The sequence below is a fragment of the Dasypus novemcinctus genome, chromosome 20, assembly GCF_030445035.2.
Source record: "Dasypus novemcinctus isolate mDasNov1 chromosome 20, mDasNov1.1.hap2, whole genome shotgun sequence".
Classification (NCBI taxonomy): Eukaryota; Metazoa; Chordata; class Mammalia; order Cingulata; family Dasypodidae; genus Dasypus; species Dasypus novemcinctus.
Window position 1 is genome coordinate 15921499 of NC_080692.1, and position 21142 is coordinate 15942640.

At 37.9% G+C, this 21142-nt stretch overlaps 1 protein-coding gene across 4 annotated transcripts in view; it reads left to right on the forward strand.

Moving 5' to 3' along the window:
- The first annotated feature begins 2009 nt into the window (after positions 1-2009).
- LOC101433437 (dihydrodiol dehydrogenase 3-like) overlaps positions 2010-21142 on the forward strand; it is a 111173-nt gene continuing 92040 nt past the window's right edge. For 3 of the 4 annotated variants that reach the window (XR_009182044.2, XR_009182045.2, XM_023584347.3), the window contains exon 1: positions 2024-2257. The gene's annotated coding sequence lies outside the window, so the exon portion shown is untranslated. Of the gene's footprint in view, positions 2258-21142 lie in introns of all 4 variants that reach the window. The other variant, XM_004477367.5, reaches the window with a different exon arrangement.

The following is a 21142-nucleotide window of genomic DNA, read 5'->3' on the forward strand; positions in this document are numbered from 1 at the left end:
ATACTTACATAAGATGTTATTAGTAGGGGAAAATGTTTGAGAGGGGGAGAGGTGGGGTATATAGGAATCCCCTATATTTTCTATGTGACTTTTCTGTAACCTAGAGTTTCTTTGAACTTAAAGTGAAAAAAAAAGACACTGTGTGAACATACAGAAAAAAGTATCAATATACATAAAAGGTAACAGATCTTACGGTGATGAATGTCATGATGCAAAAATTTTTATTTTTCTATTTTTTATTTTTATTTTTTACTTTGTTTTGGGGGAGTTTTTAGATTGCAGAAGGGTTGCAATTGTGACAGAAGAGGATCATTGATACAGGGTGTTGGGTGTGTGGGGAGGGGGTGCACCTGGAGCATGCCTCTGTGGAATATGAATGTGTTCATGTGGTCATGGGATGTTTTCTCGGTGGGAGGAAGCCCCCCAGAATAGCTGACATATATTGAATTCCCATCCTGGGGAGTCTTGTAACATTCTGTAATAGAGTGACAAGAATCTCTAGAATAAATGAGCAGTGCCTAGCAAAGGAGGGCGGACCAATATGCCATGCCCTTGATATTGATGCTTGTACTTATAAACCTTGCTGTTGTGAAATTGAAACTTATCCTAGTAATATATATTTTCTAACTGTTACCTCCAGAAAGCCTTCTTGTTGCTCAAAGGTAGCCTTTCTCTAGGCACATAAACTTGCTACCTTCCCTCCAGCATTGGACATGACTCCTGGGGATGAGCCTCCTTGGCACTGAAGGATTATTACCACATGCCAACTAGATAAGCTTTTGTAAAAAGAACTAGACCAAAAGGAGGAAATATTAAATACAAATGAGTTTTTATGGTTAAGAGATTTCAAAGTTATCAGGAGGTCATTCCAGAGGTTATGCTTATGAATGTCTCAGAAGGATCTCACTGACTGCCACTGTAAATGGTGCCTCAAGCAGGGGTGTTCCTGGGGGCTCTAGAGACATCTAGACACAATAGGCAGGGCAGACAACCACAGGAAATTGGCACTCTGTCAATGGGCCTTACTTTGGAATTTATGATAACCTATCTCCCCAGTGTATCAGAGTTTTACTCATTTATAATTTTCCCACATGTGGTTCTTCTGCCCCATTTATGTGAACCTATAATTAGCATTACACTTGTTAAATGTATGTCCCAGAGACTTATATCATCTGCCTATTCATTTGTCGGTTGAGCCCTGAATCTCGGCAGAGTTCCAGTCGACACCTACTCTTCAGTTCATCAGACTCACCCAGGACAACTAACAAAAGGATGATGATAGACAATGTCCATCCCAAAAAACAGAGTGTATTTATAAATGCGAGCAAGATAGTTCCATTGATCTTCCCTATGGGCTCTAAAGCCACCCTCAACCAGAAGCAGAGTGGGCATCACCATCCCCAAATCCTCAAGATTGAGGAATGGACAAACATAAGGGGAGAATGCAACCATGGACTAAAGTAGATTTGTCATTATTCCAGTAATGGAATAATTTGTAAAAATTGATATAACGACAGTGGACACCAGAGTTTCTGAGGGGAAAGAGGGGAAGAATAGGTGTAACATGGTGTATTTTTGGGACATTGTAATTGTTCTGCATGATATTGCAACGATGGACACAGGCCATTATACATTTTGTCAAAACCTATAAAACAGCATGGTGCAAAGTGCAACTGTAATAGTTAGCAGCAATGCTTCAATACGTGTTCATCAATTGTAACGAATGTACCACAGTAAGGAAGGATGTTAATGGGGGAAAGTGTGCGAGAGGGTGGGGCTGGAGGTATAAGGGAATTCCCTGTATTTTCGTTGTAACATTTATGTAATCTAAAGCTTTCTTAAAAATAAAGAAGCAGGAGAGTGAGGAGGATGCTTCACACCTGGCGGGAATGTACTTCCAGCCAGCAGAGTCCCGGGACATGCGCGAGTGCGGTGTGACTACACGCAGCCTGGACTCGAGCAGCAGCGGGGCAGCAACACTGCGGCGCAGGCGCGGCCTCCTCAGCGGCGGCGCAGGCGCGGCCTCCTCAGCGGCGGCGCAGTGGGTGAGGGCGCGCGCACTGGCGCTGGGCTGCCGCCAGCCGCGCTGCCTCCAAAACGCTAGTCTGGGACTCGTCGGTCCCGCCCAGCCGGCGGGCCACCCAGCGGGGCCTCCGCCCTTGAGGCCCCGCCCCGGGCTAGTCGTCGCCGGCCCACCTCGACCTCCGCACCGCTGCGGGCCGCGGAGGTGGCGGGGCTGCGTGAGGAGCACGGCAAGGTAACAGGCGGCGGCTCGCGTTTCCGCGGGGCCGAGCTCGCGGGAGGGCCCCTGCGCCCCCTTCCCCGCGCCGCCGACCCCCTCCGGCCGCAGCTCCCTTCCCCCGGCCCAGCTCGGCCCTGAGCCCGCACCCGGGGGGAGCGCGGCCTCTTGTTCTGGAGTCGGGAGAAAGTTTTGTCAAGTGCCCATTGATCTTGGAGAGGAGGGGAGGGTTGGGTTAGAGGGATGTGCAGAGCTGGTTTTAATTTGTATCTGAAAGTGAGGTTTCAAATTGAGTACCCGCGAGAGTGCGGGGAGTTTTTTTTTTGGGAGGTGGGTGTGGGAGCACGCCGTAGATGGAAATATTGACCTTTTTTTTTTTTTGTTTTTTTTAATCTTGTTTTCTAAGCGTTGATAAAATATTCTTGGTTGCTAAATTGCGCTTAAACGTTGTACGAAGTTTGAGTGGTACTTTGTGTGCAATTCCAACTTTGTTCAGTATTTGTCAAAATAGCATGCCGTTGTATTAATTTTAATTTCAATCTTACACTACACGAGTGTTAAACTACCAGTGAAAAGGGAAGAAAGTTTTTTATTTCCTAGTGAGAATGCGCATGAAAAAATGTACCCGATTTAAGAAATAGTTTTATTGTTAAATCTGATATTTTTTGGTGGATTTTGTAGCATTTTAGATTGATTCTTACTGTGTTGTGACACAGTGTGCTTGAAATTCATTTGAAAAGCAGCTTTTAATTTACATATTGTAAATTAAAATATGTAAAAATTTACATATTTAATGGACATATTGAGAAGCAGTAACATGGAATAAAAATGGTTAGGAAGTCCCTTCAAAGAGCTTTGGGAATCCTGGATGTTTTCTATTGAAACATTTTGTATAAAAATTTCTACCTATATAGGTGTACAAATATTCTTAGGTTCAGTTCAGATAATGAACTTTTCATAGAATTTAGTAAATTCTGGTTTGTTTGGAAACTACCTGTTAGGATGAACTGGGAATACTTCCTCTGTTGTACAGGCTGGTATGAATTATTTTGTGCATTGGATTTTCTTTCCTAAGAGCCATTTTTCTCTAATACCTTATGCAACTGTTGGACTTTATTCCATAGTGAAATTACCTGTGCATAATGCTGACTTGTATCATCTTCCATTTGGTTTGTTAAAAAGAGGTAGCCTTGGTTTTATTCTGATGTTAGTGTACCTGAAATACAATGGATAGTTTTGCTGAGCTCTGAACAGCTTTCTGGAATTTGGTCCTTCACTACTTGAAGGAAGTAAATGCCTATTGGATTACAGACCTATGGGAATTTGAATCATTCCGGTAGATATGAAATATGTTACAAAATTACTTTTCTGTCGTGTGTTAATGTTCATTTGGCACATAAAATAAGCATGTGCCTGTCTGTCATGGGTTTGTAAAAATATTTCTAGTTCGTGAGAAGTCCCTCAGTAAATAGACTGCGACTATATTTTAAAGGATTTGCTTCAGTGGAAGGCCACAAAAAGTACGATTAGATAGCTCTACTTCAGTTACATTTTAGTATAGGAAAACTGTATCTAATCAATAATCAATTAAACAGTTTTGTGAAGAAGTTTACTTAGGCTTCAGAACCAACCCAATCGCAGTATAGTGCTTTCTAGTAATGAAGTTAGGAGCACGGTGAGCCTGGTTGAATGTAAAAGCAAACAATGTCATAGTAGCTTTATACTAAGTATAAGTAGAATGAAACAGGCTTTATATTTGGCCTTTCTTTTCTGAGAAAGAATTAAACACTGAAGAAAAGAATTTGAGTGACTTACTTTCTCAGGTTTTCCAGGCATAGCTAGTAGGCTCTAGATCAGGGATTCTTTTTTTTTTTTTTTTTATGCTAATACAATCATATTTTCTTTTTTTTTTATTTTTTTATTATTATTTTTTAATTTTTTTATTTTTTATTTTTTTTTAATTTTATTGACTTTGTAATAATATTACATTAAAAATATATATGTGAGGTCCCATTCAACCCCACCCCCCGACCTCACCTCTCCCCCCCCACCCCCAGCAACACTCCCTCCCTTCATCATGACACATCCATTGGATTTGGTAAGTACAGCTTTGGGCACCTCTGCACCTCATGGTCAATGGTCCACGTCATGGCCCATACTCTCCCCCATTCCATCCAGTGGGCCCTGTGAGGATTTACAATGTCCGGTGATTGCCTCTGAAGCACCATCCAGGGTAGCTCCATGTCCCAAAGACGCCTCCACCTCTCATCTCTTCCTGCCTTTCCCCATACCCATCGTCCACCATGTCCACTTTTCCCAATCCAATGCCACCTCTTCTATGTGGACATTGGATTGGTTGTGTCCATTGCACCTCTATGTCAAGAGGAGGCTCAGATTCCACATGGATGCTGGATGCAATCCTCCCACTTTCAGTTGTAATCACTCTAGGCTCCATGGTGTGGTGGTTGTCCTTCTTCAACTCCATCTTAGCTGAGTGTGGTAAGTCCAATAGATCAGATTGTAGGTGCTGGAGTCTGTTGAGGCTCAGGACCAAGATCAGGGATTCTTAATCTTTTTTGTTCCACAGACTCCTTTGCCAGTCAGGTGAAAACCATGGACCCCTTCTCAGAATGTAGGGGCAGATAGTTTTATGACACTCACCTAGTGTCAGGTCTAATAGGTACTGTAATTTTGAAGTATGGATGAGTGTAAGCTATTTTTCGAGATGTGCAACAACTGTAATGTGATCTGAAATGAATACTATAAAATTTATTGCATATATTCATAAGTGAAGGAAATGCTAGATTTCAGTGAGAGGTCAGAGAAAATAAAGGTAACAAGTTGATTTTTTTCAGTTCACGCTCACAGACGGCCCTGAAATCTGCCCACAGATGGGACCCTTGGTTAAGAACCCCTGTTCTAGATGAGGAGGAGAGAGGTTAATTCATTATATACAATGGATGCTTTGGTTGAGAGGGGCTGCTAGGTAATGTGTTTTAAGGTTGCTTCCTTTTTGGAAATTTTTACTATTTTTTTTTGTTAATTTAGCTAAAGAGTATAGTAAGTTTTTTCTTGTTTATCCTCTGGAGCACTTAATAAAAACAACAAAAAATTGATAACAGGAAGAATAAAGACAAACAAGGGATATGAATGAGTCACAACCCCTATAAATTTCTGTAGTAAATGGAGAGGATCAACTATTTTAGCATTTTTACTTTCATTATAGCATCAGTGCTAAAACACACAGAAAAATTTTGTTTTGGTTAAAACTTTGGTTTATTCCTTTTTGATTTAGCAAAAAAAGACGTGCAAAAATGTTCCCTACAGCTTTATTTGTAAGGAAAAAACAAAAATCTTAACAATAGGTAATTGGGTAAATAAATCATGATCTGTACATATGATGAGATATTATGTAGGCATTAAGAATTGTAGAACAGTAGGTACAGTGTGCTTCCAGTTATGTATATATGTAGGCAGATATACACAGATTAGAAAACAATACTATTAAATGCCTAAAAGCACACAATTTCATTTCCCTAGAAGTAAAATGAGTGAAGTTGGATGGGATTTAAGTTTTTTCAAGAAAGGCTGTAAATAAAACTTTAATTTTAACAAAAAGGGAATATTCTATCTTTAATTACTGAATATTTTCTGGGCCTAATAATTGGCTCTTAGCTAGTTGGGTGTATTCCCCACTTAGTTTCCTCTTTTTCTTTTCCCCCTTTGAAGCTTTTATTTAATCTTTGCTTCTCTGTCAAAAGATACAGGGAGTAGATGGAAACTTAGATCATCCTTTTTTCTTTTTAAACTAATTCTTTTTTTAAAAAAGATTTTATTTATTTATTTCACTCCCCCACCATAGTTAGTGCTCGCTCTCCATCTTTTTTTTTAGGAGGCACCGGAAACTGGACCTAGGACCTCCTATATTGGAGGGAGGCGCCCAATCACTTGAGCCATCTCCGCTCCCTGGTTATTGAGTCTCCTCTTGGCATCAGCTCATTGTCTTGCTTGTCTTCTTTAGGAGGCACAGGAAACCGGACCCGGGACTCCAGTGTGATAGATGGGTGCCCAACTGATTGAGCCACATCTGCTTTCCTAATTCTATTTTTACTAACAGCATTAAAATATTTGGTGGAAGAATGTCATACTGAGGAGTATCTCTAGATTGTGATCTCTGCTATAAAATCTGTCATCTTGGATTGGAGGGGAGTATCTTGGGTTGTTTCAAGGAGGTTTCCTTACACTAAGATCTTGTTGAATTTGACTCTGTCTCAGAGTTGCAGTATGTTGACATTTTGGTTTCTTGGCTATTTGTATTTTTTATCTCAGATATTATTATCTCTTATTATCTCTTATTATTACTGAGGCTTTATTGTAATATGAAAAAAGTAGTACAGCCTTGTTTTCAGAGGCTTATTTGCAAATTAATATTAAGATTAGAAAATTGTTTAGTAGAATTTATTGAGTGGCTCATGTACTCTCATTTAGAATAAAGGAATAACTTATACTTTACTGATCTAGAACCTAGGGGAATTAACTGCACTGAGTAAATACTTTAAATTTCTCATAAAGCAGAACAGCTAACTTAACTTAATGGAGGGTTTTCATGTTTCTTAAAGTTGACTAAACTGCAGTTTGTTTAAGAAACTGTAAGCCAGGTACCCCTTGTAACAACTGTTCTTCTCTCCAAGCCCACAATCCAAGGCATAAGATTTCACTTAACAAATCTTCATTGAGTTCCTACTGCATGCCTCATGTTCTGGCATGCATTTGGAGGAACTCAAATTCTGGTGGCTTGTGATAGGTAAGGCTAAGGAGAAAAATATAGCAAGGTAAGGGAGCTAGGGGATTTGAGGGGCCAGAATGGAAGGAATGTCTATTTTATATAAAATGAGCAGTCAGGGCTGGTCTACTAAGGTTTATTTATTTATTTTTATTATCCCTATCTTATAGATAAGAAAACTGTAGCTCAGAAACTTTAAGTAACTTACCTAAATTCACATAGTGAAAGGAGGAACTGGTATTTGAATCCAGGCTGTCTGCCTATAGGGCCTCTGCTTTTTAAAATTATTTTTAATATACATTTTAAACATACATGTTTTTAAAAAATATATATATTTATTAGAGAAGTTGTGGGCTTTTAAAACAATCTTGTGTAATGCCCATACATCACCTCTCCACCAACACCTTACATTGCTTGTGGAACATTTGTCACAGATTATGAGAGCATATCATCATACTGTTACCACTAACTATGGTCCATAGGGTACATGTGGTTTATTTTTTTCCATATGCCCTTTATTAGTAACACCATGTATTAGTATTGTTCATTTCTTGAGAAAACACTCTCATATGTGTACTGTTAACCACAGTCCATCTTTAACCACATGGTTCACTGTGTTATACAGTCCCATGCCTTATACAGTCTATCCAAAGCATACATTCAGTGGCATTCACTTTCATTACAAGTTGTGCAGTCATCACCTCAGTAAAAGTTTGAGTGTTTTCCTTAGTCCAAAAGAAAAAATCCCATACCCCCCTATTATTGACCGTTAGCATTGATATAGTTCCTTCTTTGACATGCAAGAATATTACAGTATTGCTGTTAACTATAGTCTGTAAGTTACATTGAATGTATTTTTCCCATGCATCACCATATTACCACCTTGTAGTGGTGATGTACATTTGTTCTAGTTCATAGAACATTCTTGACTTTGTACTACTAACCACAATTGTCATCCACCTCTGCTTTCACTGTTATTCAGTCCGTAGATTATTCTTTAGCTTTCTATCAATTGACATTTACATCCCTAGATGACTTTCAGCCACAATCCCTTTATCAACCGTGTTAGTTATATTCACTATGTTTTACCAACAACTATATCCATTTCCACACTTTCACAGTCAAGCTAATTAAAAATTCTACATATTAATACAATTAAGCATCGGTACCCCCTCTCAGCCCTTATTCTATCTCCTAGTAATCTGTACTGTTTTAACTTCATGTGTTTATTCTTTGTGTTTAATTCGTATTAAAGAGACCATACAATATTTGTCCTTTTGTGCCTGGCTTATTTCGCTAAGTATAATGTCCTCAAGGTTCATCCATGTTGTCATATGTGTCCCAATTTCATTTGTTCTTAAAGCAGCATAGTATTCCATTGTATGCATATACCACATTTTCTTTATCCATTCTTCGATTGATGGACACTTAGGTTGTTTCCATCTTTTGGCAATTGTGAATAACGCCACTATGAACATTGGTGTGCAGATATTCATGTGACTGTTTTCAGTTCTGGAAGCCTGTTTTCTGTCCTTAGTGGAGGGATTGCTGGATCATATGGCAGTTCTATATTTTGCTTCCTGAGGAACCACCAAACTGTTCACCCTTCTGCATTGCCACCAGCAGTGAAGGGGGTGTTCCTATTTTTCCATGTTCTCTTCATCACTTGTTTTCTGTTTTTTTTTTTTTTTACTATAAATTATTATTTTAAACAAATCAATTTTATTGATACATATTAATAAAGCATACACTTCATCCAAAGTGTACAGTCAGTTGTATTTGGTATACTGACATAGTTGTGCATTCATCACTTTAATCATTATTAGAGTATTTTCATTATTTCAATAATAAAAAATAGACAAATCAGTAAAGAAAATTCTTCACCTCTCGATCTCTCTCTGTTTTCCCTACTGTACATAGAAACTATTTCTGGCTATTCTTGTACAATTCTTTATTTAGTCACCAGTTTTAATGAGATATATACACAAACCATATGCTCTATCCAAAGTGTATAATCACTGGCTTTTACTATAATCACAATTTTGTGCATTCACCACGACAAAAATTTTTAAAACCATTTTATTACTCTACAAAGAAAAGCTCCATACACCTTAGCATGTTTTCTCCAGCCCTACATAACCACTAATCTATTTTCATCTTTATAAATTGATTTATATTTACATTTTATACAAATGGAATCATACAAATGGAAACACAATATGTTTCATTCATAGTAGTGCAGTCATACATTATTTGATGTGTCTGGCTTCTTTCACTCAACATAATGTCCTTGAGGTTCATCTATGTTTTCATATGCTTTATGATTTCATGTCTTCTTACAGCTGCATAATATCCCATTGTGTGAATACGCTACGGTTTATCTGTTCATTGGTTGATGGACACCTGGGTTGTTTCCAGCTTTTGGCAATTGTGAATAATGCTGCTATGAACATCGGTGTGCAGATGTCTGTTTGTGTCACTGTTCTCAATTCTTCTGAGTATATACCCAGTAGTATTGTAGGTTCATGTGGCAAATCTGTGTTTCACTTCTTTAGGAACTGCCGAACAGTCCTCCACAGTGCCTGTACTATTCTGCATTCGCACCAAGAGTGAATAAGTGTTCCGATCTCTCCACATCCTCTCCAACACTTTTGGTGCCATTTTGATAGGTGTGAAATGATATCTCATTATAGTTTTGATTTGCATCTCCCAATCATTTAGTGATGTTGAACATTTTTCATGGTTTTTTTTTTTTTGCCATTTGTATTTCTTCTTTGGACAAATGTCTATTCAAGTCTCTTGCCCATTTTTAAATCAGGTTATTTGTCTTTTTGTTGTTGAGTTGTAGCATCTCTTTATATATGATGGGTATTAAACTCTTATCAGACATGTGATTTCCAAATATTTTCTCCCATTGAGTCAGCTTTCTTTTCACCCTTTGACAAAGTCCTGGGAGGTGCAAAAGGATTTAATTTTGAGGAGGTCCCATTTTACCTATTTTTTCTTTTGTTGTGCATGCTTTGGATGTAAGGTCCAAGAAACCACCACCTACCACAAGATCTTGAAGATGTTTCCTACATTTTCTTCTAGTAGTTTTATGGCCCCAGCTTTTGTATTTAGTGTTCAGTATTAGGGTGATGTCGGCTTCCTAAAATGTGTTAGGTAATTTTCCCTCCTCTTCAATTTTTTGGAATAATTTAAACATGATTGGTGTTAATTATTTTTGAAATGCTTGGTAGAATTCACCTATGAAACCATCTGGTCCTGGACTTCCTTTGTTGGGAGAATTTTTATTTTAGCTTTTTCTTCTTTTTTAATGTAGGTGTGTAGGGCTATAAATTTCCCCCTCAAGACTGCCTTAGCTGTAGCCCATAAATTTTGATATGTTGTGTTCTTGTTTTCATTTGTCTCAATATATTTACTGATTTCATTTGCAGTTTCTTTTTTGACCCACTGATTATTTGGGACTGTGTTGTTTAGCCTTCACACATTTGGGAATTTACCTCTTTCTTGTCTATTATTGATTTCCAGTTTCATTCCATTATGACCTGAGAAGGTGCTTTGTATAATTTCAGTCTTATTATATTTATTGAGAGCTGCATTGTGACTTAAATGTGTGGTCTAACCTTGAGAAAGATCCATGGGTACTTGAGAAGAATGTGTAACTGCTGAGTTTGGGTGCAGCATTTTGTATATGTTAAGTGTAACTTGTTTATCATATTGTTCAAGTTCCCCATTTTCTTGTTGATCTTCTGTCTAGTTGTTCTATCTAATAATGTGAGTGTTGTCTTGAAAGCTCAAACGACTATTGTAGAGATGCCTATTTCTCCCTTCGGTTTTGCTAGAGTTTGTCTCATGTCTTTTGGGGCTCCCTGGTTAGGTGCATAGATATTTATAATTGCTATATCTTCCTGGTGGAGGAGCATTTAAAAATAAAGCATACATGATACATTGGTATATGGCTATCTCTAAGAAAGTGCTCTGCTTTTGGTGTGGGAGAAGTTGGCATAGCAACTCTACATTTGCAAAGGTGAGTTACAAAGTAAAAAGGTGCATAAAACAATTATTCAGATGTATTTGCTTCTCCATAAAGTGGTTAAATCTTGTAAAGCTTTTCCTGGCTCCTCCTTTCGAAAAATACAAACTCTTCAGTCTAGTAACTTAAGGCAGTTCCATTTGTTTAACAGAAGAGGCCATTCTTGACTCATGGAAAGATTTATTTTGTAAACTTAACCTGTGTAAATCAGGTGACATTTTGGCAGAAATAATTATTTCCTTCTCACAGTTAAGCAAAATTCTCTATTGACCAGAAAATTGTAACAAAAAAAAAAAACCAAGTTTTTGCTAAGGGGGAAGATTGGAGAAGGAAGATCCATTCCCTCCACCAGAACAACTGTCTGAACCAACAATTTCAAAACTCTGGTGCCCAGAAGAACACATATAATATCCAGGGAAGAGTGGGAAAAGACTGGTAAATACCAGTAAATTGCTCCCTCTGTGGTGGTTACCAGTGCCCACCCCCCACTCTAGAGGCAGGAAGCAATGGAGTGGAACTCCTAGCTTAGTGCCAGAGAGGGACAAAAAAAGTCCACTTCCCTGAGATAAAGAGGGGCAAGTGGGAAGCTGGTACACTGCCAATCACTGATCATTGCTTTTGATTAGCTACTTCAGATTGCTGGGGACCTGGCGCTGAGGCAGGCCATTGTTCTGACCAGCCTTTGACAAAGTTGGCAGAGGAGACTTAAAGACAGTAGATTTCTCAGAGCTGCGGAGGACAGTTAAAGGGCTGCATTGACTGGAGAGGGGCTGAGTTAAGAAAGCACAGCTTTGGGTAGCTATGAAAGAAACTTTGGGTACCCTTCCTGGCCCCCTCATCCCCTTCCCAGGTGAATTTGGAGCAGGCCAGTGCTCATTTTTATTAATATATAATGGCCTTCTGTATCCCATAACTTTTTTGCATTTAAAGTCCATTTTGTCTGATATTAATATAGCTGCACCTGCTCTTTTTTGGTTACTATTTACATGGAGTATCTTTTTCTATCATTTTACTTTCAGCTGGTTTGTATCCCTGTGTCTAAGGTAAGTCTCTTGTAACCCACATATGGATAGCTCATTTTTTTAATCCATTCTGTCAGCCTAGATCTTTTGATTGGGGAGTTTAATCCATTTAGATTTAATGCAATTACTGTAAATGCATTTTTTGATTCCACCATTTTCTTCTTTGGTTTTCATACATCATATCTTATTTTCATCTGTCTTTTTACTCTTTTGGTTATCCTTTGTGCTTTTCTTTCTTCTATACTCTCTTCCAAGCCTCTTTGTCTTGTCTTTCTCTGTCAGGCTATAAGGCTTCTTTAATAATTCCTTTAAAAGTGGATTCATTTTTTATGAACTCTGTTAGTTTGTGAATATTTTGTACTCACTTTCGTATTTGAAGGACAGTTTTGTTGGATAAAAATTTCTCAGTTGGAAGTTTTTCTTTCAGTATTATAATTGTCTTCTTGCCTCCATGGTTTCTGATGAGAAATCAGCATTAAGTCTTACTAGACGTCCCTTGTATGTGATGGTTTGCTTCTCCCTTGCTGCTCTCAGGATTTTCTCTTCTCTTTGAAATTTGACATTCTGAGTAGTATGTGTATTGGAGTAGGTCTATTCACATTTATTCTGATTGGAGTATGCTGTACTTCTTGGACCTGTACATTCATTTCTTTAATGAGAGTTGGAAATTTTTCAGCTATTATTTCCTCAAATGCACTTTCTGCCCCTTTTCCTTCTCTTCTTCTTCTGGAACCCCCATGACACCTATACTGTATACTGTTGTGTTTTGGGTTGTCATTCGATTCCCTGAGCCCCTGCTCAATTTTTTCATTCTTTTCTCTCTGTTCTTTTCTCTCTTCAAGTTCAGCTGTTCTGTCTTTGGTACCACTTATTCTTCTATCTATGCTTTTGATCTCACCTACCATGTCTTTCATTCCCATGAGCTCTGTTACTCTTCTATTCAGGTTTTCAAATTCTTTGTGCTCACTCACTGTCTTCTTGATGTCATTTATCTCTTTATCCATATTGTCTTTCAACTCATTAATTTGATTTTGGAAATTTGTGTGCTTCTTGTTCATTAGTGTTCTCAAATCCTGTGCCTTTTCTGGGCCTTTGGTATTTTCCTTTTCTTGGGGGCATTTCTTACATTTTCTAAGAATGGCTCATAATTTTTTGCTCATGTCTAGGCATCTGATTAAGATGGATACTTTACTCAGATGCTCAATTTCTCTCTCTTACATAGGGATTTAGTGTCAGGAGGCTGCGTGTTACTGCTCTGCTTTGATTAACCTGGGTCTTTAGGATTGTCCCTGTTAGTTGCTTACAACTGGGCTATGGACCCACTGATGGGTTGCAGACCGACCTCCTAGGGTCTTTGGGAGGGAGGTTATAAAGGTAGGAGAAAACCTCTCATTTACTTTTACTTTCCTCTCATATGCTTCTTTGGTCTGCCAGTAGATGGCATGCTTTGGCTGCCCTCTCAGTTCAGTGTTTGCTGCAGCGTGGACTGGATCAGTATAATGGGGATCCTGCTTGGAGGTTAAGAGTCTCATATTTCAGACTTTTTCAGAGTTCTTCAACCTTGGCTGGCATCCCCCTTCCTTTTCCTAGTTGGAAAAATTCCACTCCCCTCAGCGTCCTGAACAGTCAATCATTCCTGGTTAGTAGAGAGGGAGATTGAGAGCCTTGGATCTCTTTAGTCCTGGGTCTGTTTAGTCCCAAGCTGGCTCCCAAGGCAAACAGTGGAAGGGCTGGTGGGACCCAGCAGACCAAATCCGTGGGTCAAGAGCTGAGTCGGCCTAAGTCTGTGTCCCTCTGTCTCCCCTTTCTTGGGGAGGTAGATCCCTGGGTCCCCCTTTGTCTTTAGCCTCTGGCCCAGAGCCTGAGAATTCAGAAGTGCTTTTAGTGTGGGGAGGGTGCCAACAGTAACAGCTGCGGCTGTTTAACTCGCCCAGTTTTGCCCTTGCAATTCTTTTCCTTTGTTCCTCTCACTTCTGGGCTGTGTCCAGCCTTCCCCTGGTGTCCTAAACCCTAGAATATTTTTTTCCAGGCTGTTCCTGCCTGTCCTTTAGCAGTTTTTCTGTGAGAGCAGAGTACTGTGTCTTTCTAGTCTGCCACCTTCCTGGAACTTTTCTATTATTTTTTTGTAATAGCCATTCTGTGAGATGAGATTATAGCTCATTATAGTTTTGATTTGCATTTCCCTAATAGCTGGTGATATTGAGCTTTTTTTGTGTGTGTGGGATTTTAGCCACCTATATTTTCTCTTTGGAGATATGTCTATTTAAGTGTTTTGCCCGCTCCCCCCCACCCTTTTTGTTTGCCTTCCTGAAGAAACATTATTTTTTCATAAAGTTGAAGGGCAAAACATAGATGACCATTTTTTAATTCAACACAATCAACTTTTTAAGCACAGCATCTCTCTAAGAATGATAGCTTTGAAAAATACAGCCAAGTTTTATATTTCAAAAATATCTGAACTCAAATAAATTAATCTTTAAAAAAATGAAATAAAATAAAATAAATACAATGGTATAATTCATTTCAGTAATGTTATTGAATGGTAGCTATGTGCTGTGCTCTGTTCTAGCTGGTAAGCAAGACAGACTAAGGGTGCATTAAAAATGGAGCCAGGGAGCGGATGTGGCTCAAGCAGTTGAGCACCTGCTTCCCACATGGGAGTTCCCAGGTTTGGTTCCCACTACCTCCTAAAAAGAAAAACAAACAAAAAACAAACAAGCAAAAAAGATTAGTTGTTCTGTAGGTCTGAGGAAGGTATATTAAGGGGTTCAGAGTCTTTCTTTTTGGAGTAGTGAAATTGTTCTAGAATTTTTAGGATGATGAATATACAACATTGTGATTATACTAAAAGCCATTGATTATATATACTTTGGATAGAATAGCCAGAAAGAGGGAAGCAGATGTGGCTCAACTGATTGGGCCCTCGTCTACTATATGAGAGGCCCAGGGTTCACTTCCCAGGACCTCCTTGTGAAGGCAAGCTGGTCTGATGGCCCGTGCCTGTAGAGAGCTGGTGCAGCAAGATGACGCAACAAAGGAAGATAAGCAGACCCAGAAGAATGCACAATGAATGGACCCAGAGAGCAGACATCAAGCAAGTGGCAAGGGGTGGGGGGATAAATAAATAAATCTTAAAAAAAAAAAATAGCCAGAAATAGCAGCTATGTACAGTGGGAGAAGCATAGAGAGATTGAGAAGTAGGGAGTTTTCTTGTTTGTTTCTTTGTCTGATTTTTTTTGCTTATTATTAATATTGAAATAATGAAAATGCTATAATAATGATTGAAGTGATGAATGCACAACTATGTAATTATAGCAAATACCATTGATTGTACACCTTGGAGGAATTATATGCTTTCTTCATTAAATTGATTAAAAAAAAAAAATTGAACTCAGGGGAGCCAATTGGCTCAATGGTTGAGTGCCAGCTTCCCACATATGAGGTCCCAGGTGCAATTCCCCGCTCTGTACCTCAAAAAAAAAAAAAAATGGGGGGAAGGGGTGAACCTAACATGTTGAAAAGACACAAGTGTTGTTAGGTCATATTAAAGGTGTACAGTATATATTCACACAAAAACGTGAGTAAAATTTAAGGAGTCAAAAGAAATTCTGATCTCAATTTTATTGTAGCAGCATATGCTGACAGTGCTTTTAGAAGTGGATTTTTTCTTTCTAAAAGGAACTCAGAGATCTTTGTGATTATGTAACAGTTCTGTTCCTTGATTTGTTGGTAGTTATATAAATCTACATATAGGAAAAAATTACGTAGAACAATTTATACACACACACATAAATAAGTGCCTGTAACTCTGGTGAAATCTGAATAATTTCTGTAGATGGTATGAATGTCATCTTTCTGATTTTGATATTGTCCTCTAGCAATAAAAGTGTCATCACTGAGGGTACCCGGCTGAAAGGTACACAGGCCCATTCTGTGCTTTATTTACAATTTCTCAATTTACTCCCCAAATAAGGGTTTTAAAGAAAAAAAATTATATATTATGGTTATATATATATATATAATAGCATAATTATATATTATTAAGCTATACATATCCCGGAAAAACATGTTCTTAAATGTAATCCATTCCTGTGGGTGTGAGCCCATTGTAAGTAGGACCTTTTGATGAGGTTACTTCAGTTAAGGTGTGGCCCAGTCCAATCAATATATGTCTTAATCCTATTAAAATCCCATTTTAAGCAGAATGAAAGTCAGGCAGAGGGAGAAAAGGCCATGGGAAACAAGAAGCTGAAGTTCAGTAGAATCTGGAAGAGACGAGAGAGCCCAGGAGAGGCTTCCGTGTGCATTGCTGTGGCATCCATGACTTTGCATTTTCTCCCCTAACCCTTCCAGGTCTTCACTCTTCCAGTCACAGCAACATTCCATTCCTAAATAGTGGGCCACAGTCAATCCCGCTGAGAGTCCAGGCAGTCTTATCAGGGACTGGAAAAAGCATTTGGATTTAGTGACAAGAAGATCCAAAGACTTAATGGGAGCAGTTTCAGATAGGGCAAAAGTCAGTCCAGAAAACAAAGAGCTGAAAGTGAGGAAGTGATACATACATCTTAAGCAATCCAACTGATAAATGGATAAGCAAAATGTGGTATATACATAAAATGGAATATTATTCAGCCAGGAATGAAGTTCTGATGTATGCTATAACAAGGATGAACCTTACAGATACCTTGTTGAGTGAAATAAGCCAGGCACAAACGGACAAATGTTGTATGATCTCACTGGCATGAAATAACTAGAATATAGCAAACTCAGAGTCAGGGTCTAGAATATAGGTTACCAGGGATCAGTGTGGGAGTAGGGAACAGGGAGTTAAAGCTTCAAATGTACAGGTCTATTTGGGATGATGGAAAAGTTGTGGTAAAGGATGGTGGTGATAGTAGCAGAACATTGTGAACGTAATTAACAGCAATGAAGTGCATAGTTGTATATTTGTAGAATAAAATATGTTTGAAAATCCATGGAATTGCACAACACAAACAGTGAACCCTAAATTAAACCAGGGACTATAATTAATAGTGCAATTATTGAAATGTGTCTTCATTGTACCACAACAATGCAAGGTGTTAATGATAGAGTGGTATATGGGAACTCTATAATTTATGCAGGATTTTTCTGTAAACCTACAGTTTCTCTAATAAAAAATACATAGACTGATTCCCATACATATTTTCCCAGAGTCTTGCAAGGCCTGGAGATTACAACACTCCTTCATCCCAATTGGCACATTGCTAGAAGTAAGAAAGCAAGCAAGCAAGCATGGGATGAAGGCTCTTCAGCAGTCTTGTTCCTCTTGGAGGCCAGGGATGAAAATTTAACCAATAAAATAACTTGTTTTTCACACTGTCCATGCACTTGGCTCGTATCAAGACATCCATATTTTTTATTTTATAAATTATAGCCTAACTGTATCTTTATTATATAGATACATATATGTTACACATTATTGATATAAATTCTCCAACTGGATGTGTTTTCTGGAAAAATTCTGAACTTCTATATCAGAAACGTTCCTGAAATCTTAGTGATTGCTATAAGAAATATTAGGGATAGTTTTTTGTGTTTTTTTTTTTTCTTTCCCTAATACTTAAAATTGTTTTTGACCATTTTGGCTTTGATTATGCTATGTAATTTGACCTATGACTATAACAATGACATAGCAAAGTAGGATTAAAAATAAAAATACAGCGGCAGTCAAACATCAATTCATGTTACAAGTTTTGCAGTGCAAAGATCAAAGGTTAGATGAGCAAATAAGAATCTTTCCAGTACCTGTTGGTTAACTTGACATTTCCCTGTTCAGTATTGGCCTAATCCTAGAGCACCACCTAAAGGTAAGCACGAAAGCAGGGGTTCTTAATCTTTTTTGTTCCATGGACCCCTTTGCCAGTCAGATGAAATGAATACTACTGTAATTTATTTATTGCATACCTTTATAAGTGAAGGAAATGCTAGGTTTCAGTTAGAGGTTAGAGAAAAATAAAGATAATAAGTTGATTTTGTTCAGTTCACGCTCATGGACCCTCTGAAATCTTTCCATGTCCCTGGTTAAGGCACTGCACTAAAGAGAATGATGCTCCGATGCCAGGGATTGTTGCTCTCTCAGTATAAAACCCGTTCCTGGTAACTAGCTATAAATTATAAGCATGTATCTTTGGTCGTTTAAATGATTATATTGAGAATGCTACCACTTCTTGTCTCTGTAATTTGATATTTTCTGAACATATTTAATTATTTATATACATAAAGAATACAAATTATCAATATATAATTTTAAATAAATGCACAAGTGCAGTCTATACATGCTTTGTCATTGGAGATTTTTCTTTGGTAGGAGGATCTCCTTCTAGCATCTCCTTTCTAGTTCATTCTTATCAGCAGCTCCTCACCGTAATTCTTGTTAGCAGCTTAATAATGTACTTTCCAAAATTTCTCCATGCTCATATAACATATGCTTAAGTATATATATTTATATATATACTTACATACTATAAATACAACATATGAAAATTATTTGGTCTTTGTTTAACAAAACTGGGTCCTGATGCACAGCTTTCTACATCTAGTACTTGGAAATTCCTCCAAGTGCACTAGTGTAACATGGGTCAAGACACTATAATTATTCAGAGATTAGCTCGTGGGTAAGTGTTCACTTGGCTCCCAGTTTTGGCACTAAACAAGGTGATGTGAAACTTCCTTATACATGTAACATTACATGACAGCTTTAATTTTTGTGTTAAAAGGTATATGAAATCTGTTGGTAGATGGCTTTTTAAAATCAGTGTCACATTTCTGGCAGCAGTAGATGCCAGACTCTTGCCCACAACAGATACTATGGCCCATTTATATTTTGCCATGTAGGTGGCTAAAAAGTGAAATTTATTTGCTACTTTAATTTGCTTTTCCCTAACTACGAGTGAATTAGACATCTTCTATTATCTTTGTGGCCATTTCGATCTCTTCTCTGAATTTCTCTTCATAACTTTAGTCAATTCCTGGCTAAAGAAAAGTTGAATTCTTAGCATATGTTATTATTTTGATACAGTCCTAGGTTCTATTAGCTAATATTTTTATTTAAAATTATGCATCTATGTTTGTAAATGTTTGCTTGAACTAAAGTTTTTTCTCTTTTTTGGTTCATTTATCAGGTTTTGTTATCAAAGTTATGTTGGCTCATAAAATGAATTGGCAGCCTTTCACATTTTTCCCATAACCTGGAATATTTTAAATAAATTTGAAATTATCATTTCATTAAAGTAGCAGTTATAAAATGGTCTTTGGACCCCTTTATACTCTAAAAAGTTATTGAGGGAAAGCAGTTGTAGCTCAGTGGTTGATTACCTGTTTCCTATGTACAAGGTACTGGGTTCGATCCCCAGTACCTCCTAAAAAAAAATAAGTTATTGAAGATTTCAAAAAGCTTTTGTTTATATATGTTGTGTCTAATTGCTATGTACCATATTTTAAATTTAAACTGAGAAAATTTTAATTTTTATATACTAATCAATTTAAAATAATAATTAATGGATAGAGTAGAGAATAGAGAAAACCAATGAACCCAAAACGATGGAATTAGCAAGACTGGCTGAGAAAATAAAAAGAGAGAGAAAATACTGAAGTACTGAAATTAAGAATGAAAGAGGGACATTACAACCCACCTCACATGAGTAAAAATATTATCCTATTGTATTAGATTGAACTATGTACCCCAATTTAGGCATGTTCTTTTTTTTTTTTTTTAAAGATTTATGTATGTATTTCTCTCCTCTTTCCCCATATTGTCTGCTCTGTGTCTCTTTGCTGTGTGTTCTTCTGTATCCACCTGCACTCTTGTCATGTGGCACTGGGAAACTGTCACTTCTTTTTTTGTTGCGTCATCTTGCTGTGTCAGCTCTGTGTGTGTGGTGCCACTCCTAGGCGAGCTATGCTTTTTTTGCATTGGGTGGCTCTTCTTGTGGGGTGCACTCCTTGCGCATAGGGCATCCCTATGCGGGGGTCACCCCTGCATGGCATGGCACTCCTTGCACACTGCAGCGCTGTGCATGGACCAGCTCACCACACGGTACCGAACCCCAGATCTCCTTTATGGTAAGCAGACACTTTATCAGTTGAGCCACAACCACTTCCCTAGGCATGTTCTTAATCTGTATGAATCCATTGTAAACAGGGTGTCCTAAAGATAATGCTTTTAGTTACGGTGTGGCCCAATTAAATGAGGGTGGGTCTTAATCCAATTTATTGGAGGCCTTGGAAAAGAGACCCACAAGTCATAGAAACAGGAAAGGAGAGGACACTGCCATGTAACAAGAGGCAAGGATTCAGGCCAGGGAACCTCAAGAATTGTGGCAAGCCAGCACTGGAGACCTGTCGACCCCAGGGGGAAGCTAGCCTTCTAGCCTCTGAAACTGTGAGACAGTAAATTCCTGTGTTTGCCTTGATCCATTATGTGGTATTTGTGAAAGCAACTCTGGAAAACTAAGTCAACTATCAACAAATTTATACCAACAATTTAGATACAGATAACATAGCAATCTCCTAGAAATATAAAAAATACCAAAACTGATCCAAGAATGAATAGACATATAACAAGTAAATAATAGAAAGAAAAAAAAACTTCCCACAATGAAGAGCCTTCACTAAGATGGCGTCCCTGGTGAATTCTACCAGATGTTTATAGAAGAATTAACACCAATCTTTTAAAAAACTGAAGAGGAGGGAACACTTCCCAACTCACTCTATGAGGCCACTATTACCAGATACCAAAACCAGACAAAGATATTACAAGGACCAAAAACTACAAATATCCTTAATATAGTTGAAAAATTCATCAATAAAATACTAGCAAATTGAATCCAGCAACATATAAAAAGAAGTATACACCATGACCAAGTGAGCTTTATCCTAGAAATGCAAGATAGGTTTAACATCCAAAAGACTCAATCAATATAATACATCATATTGCTATAATAAAGGATCACAGATAGTTTCAATAGATTAAAAAAAAAAACATTTTACAAACTCCAACATCCTTTCATGATTTAAAAAAC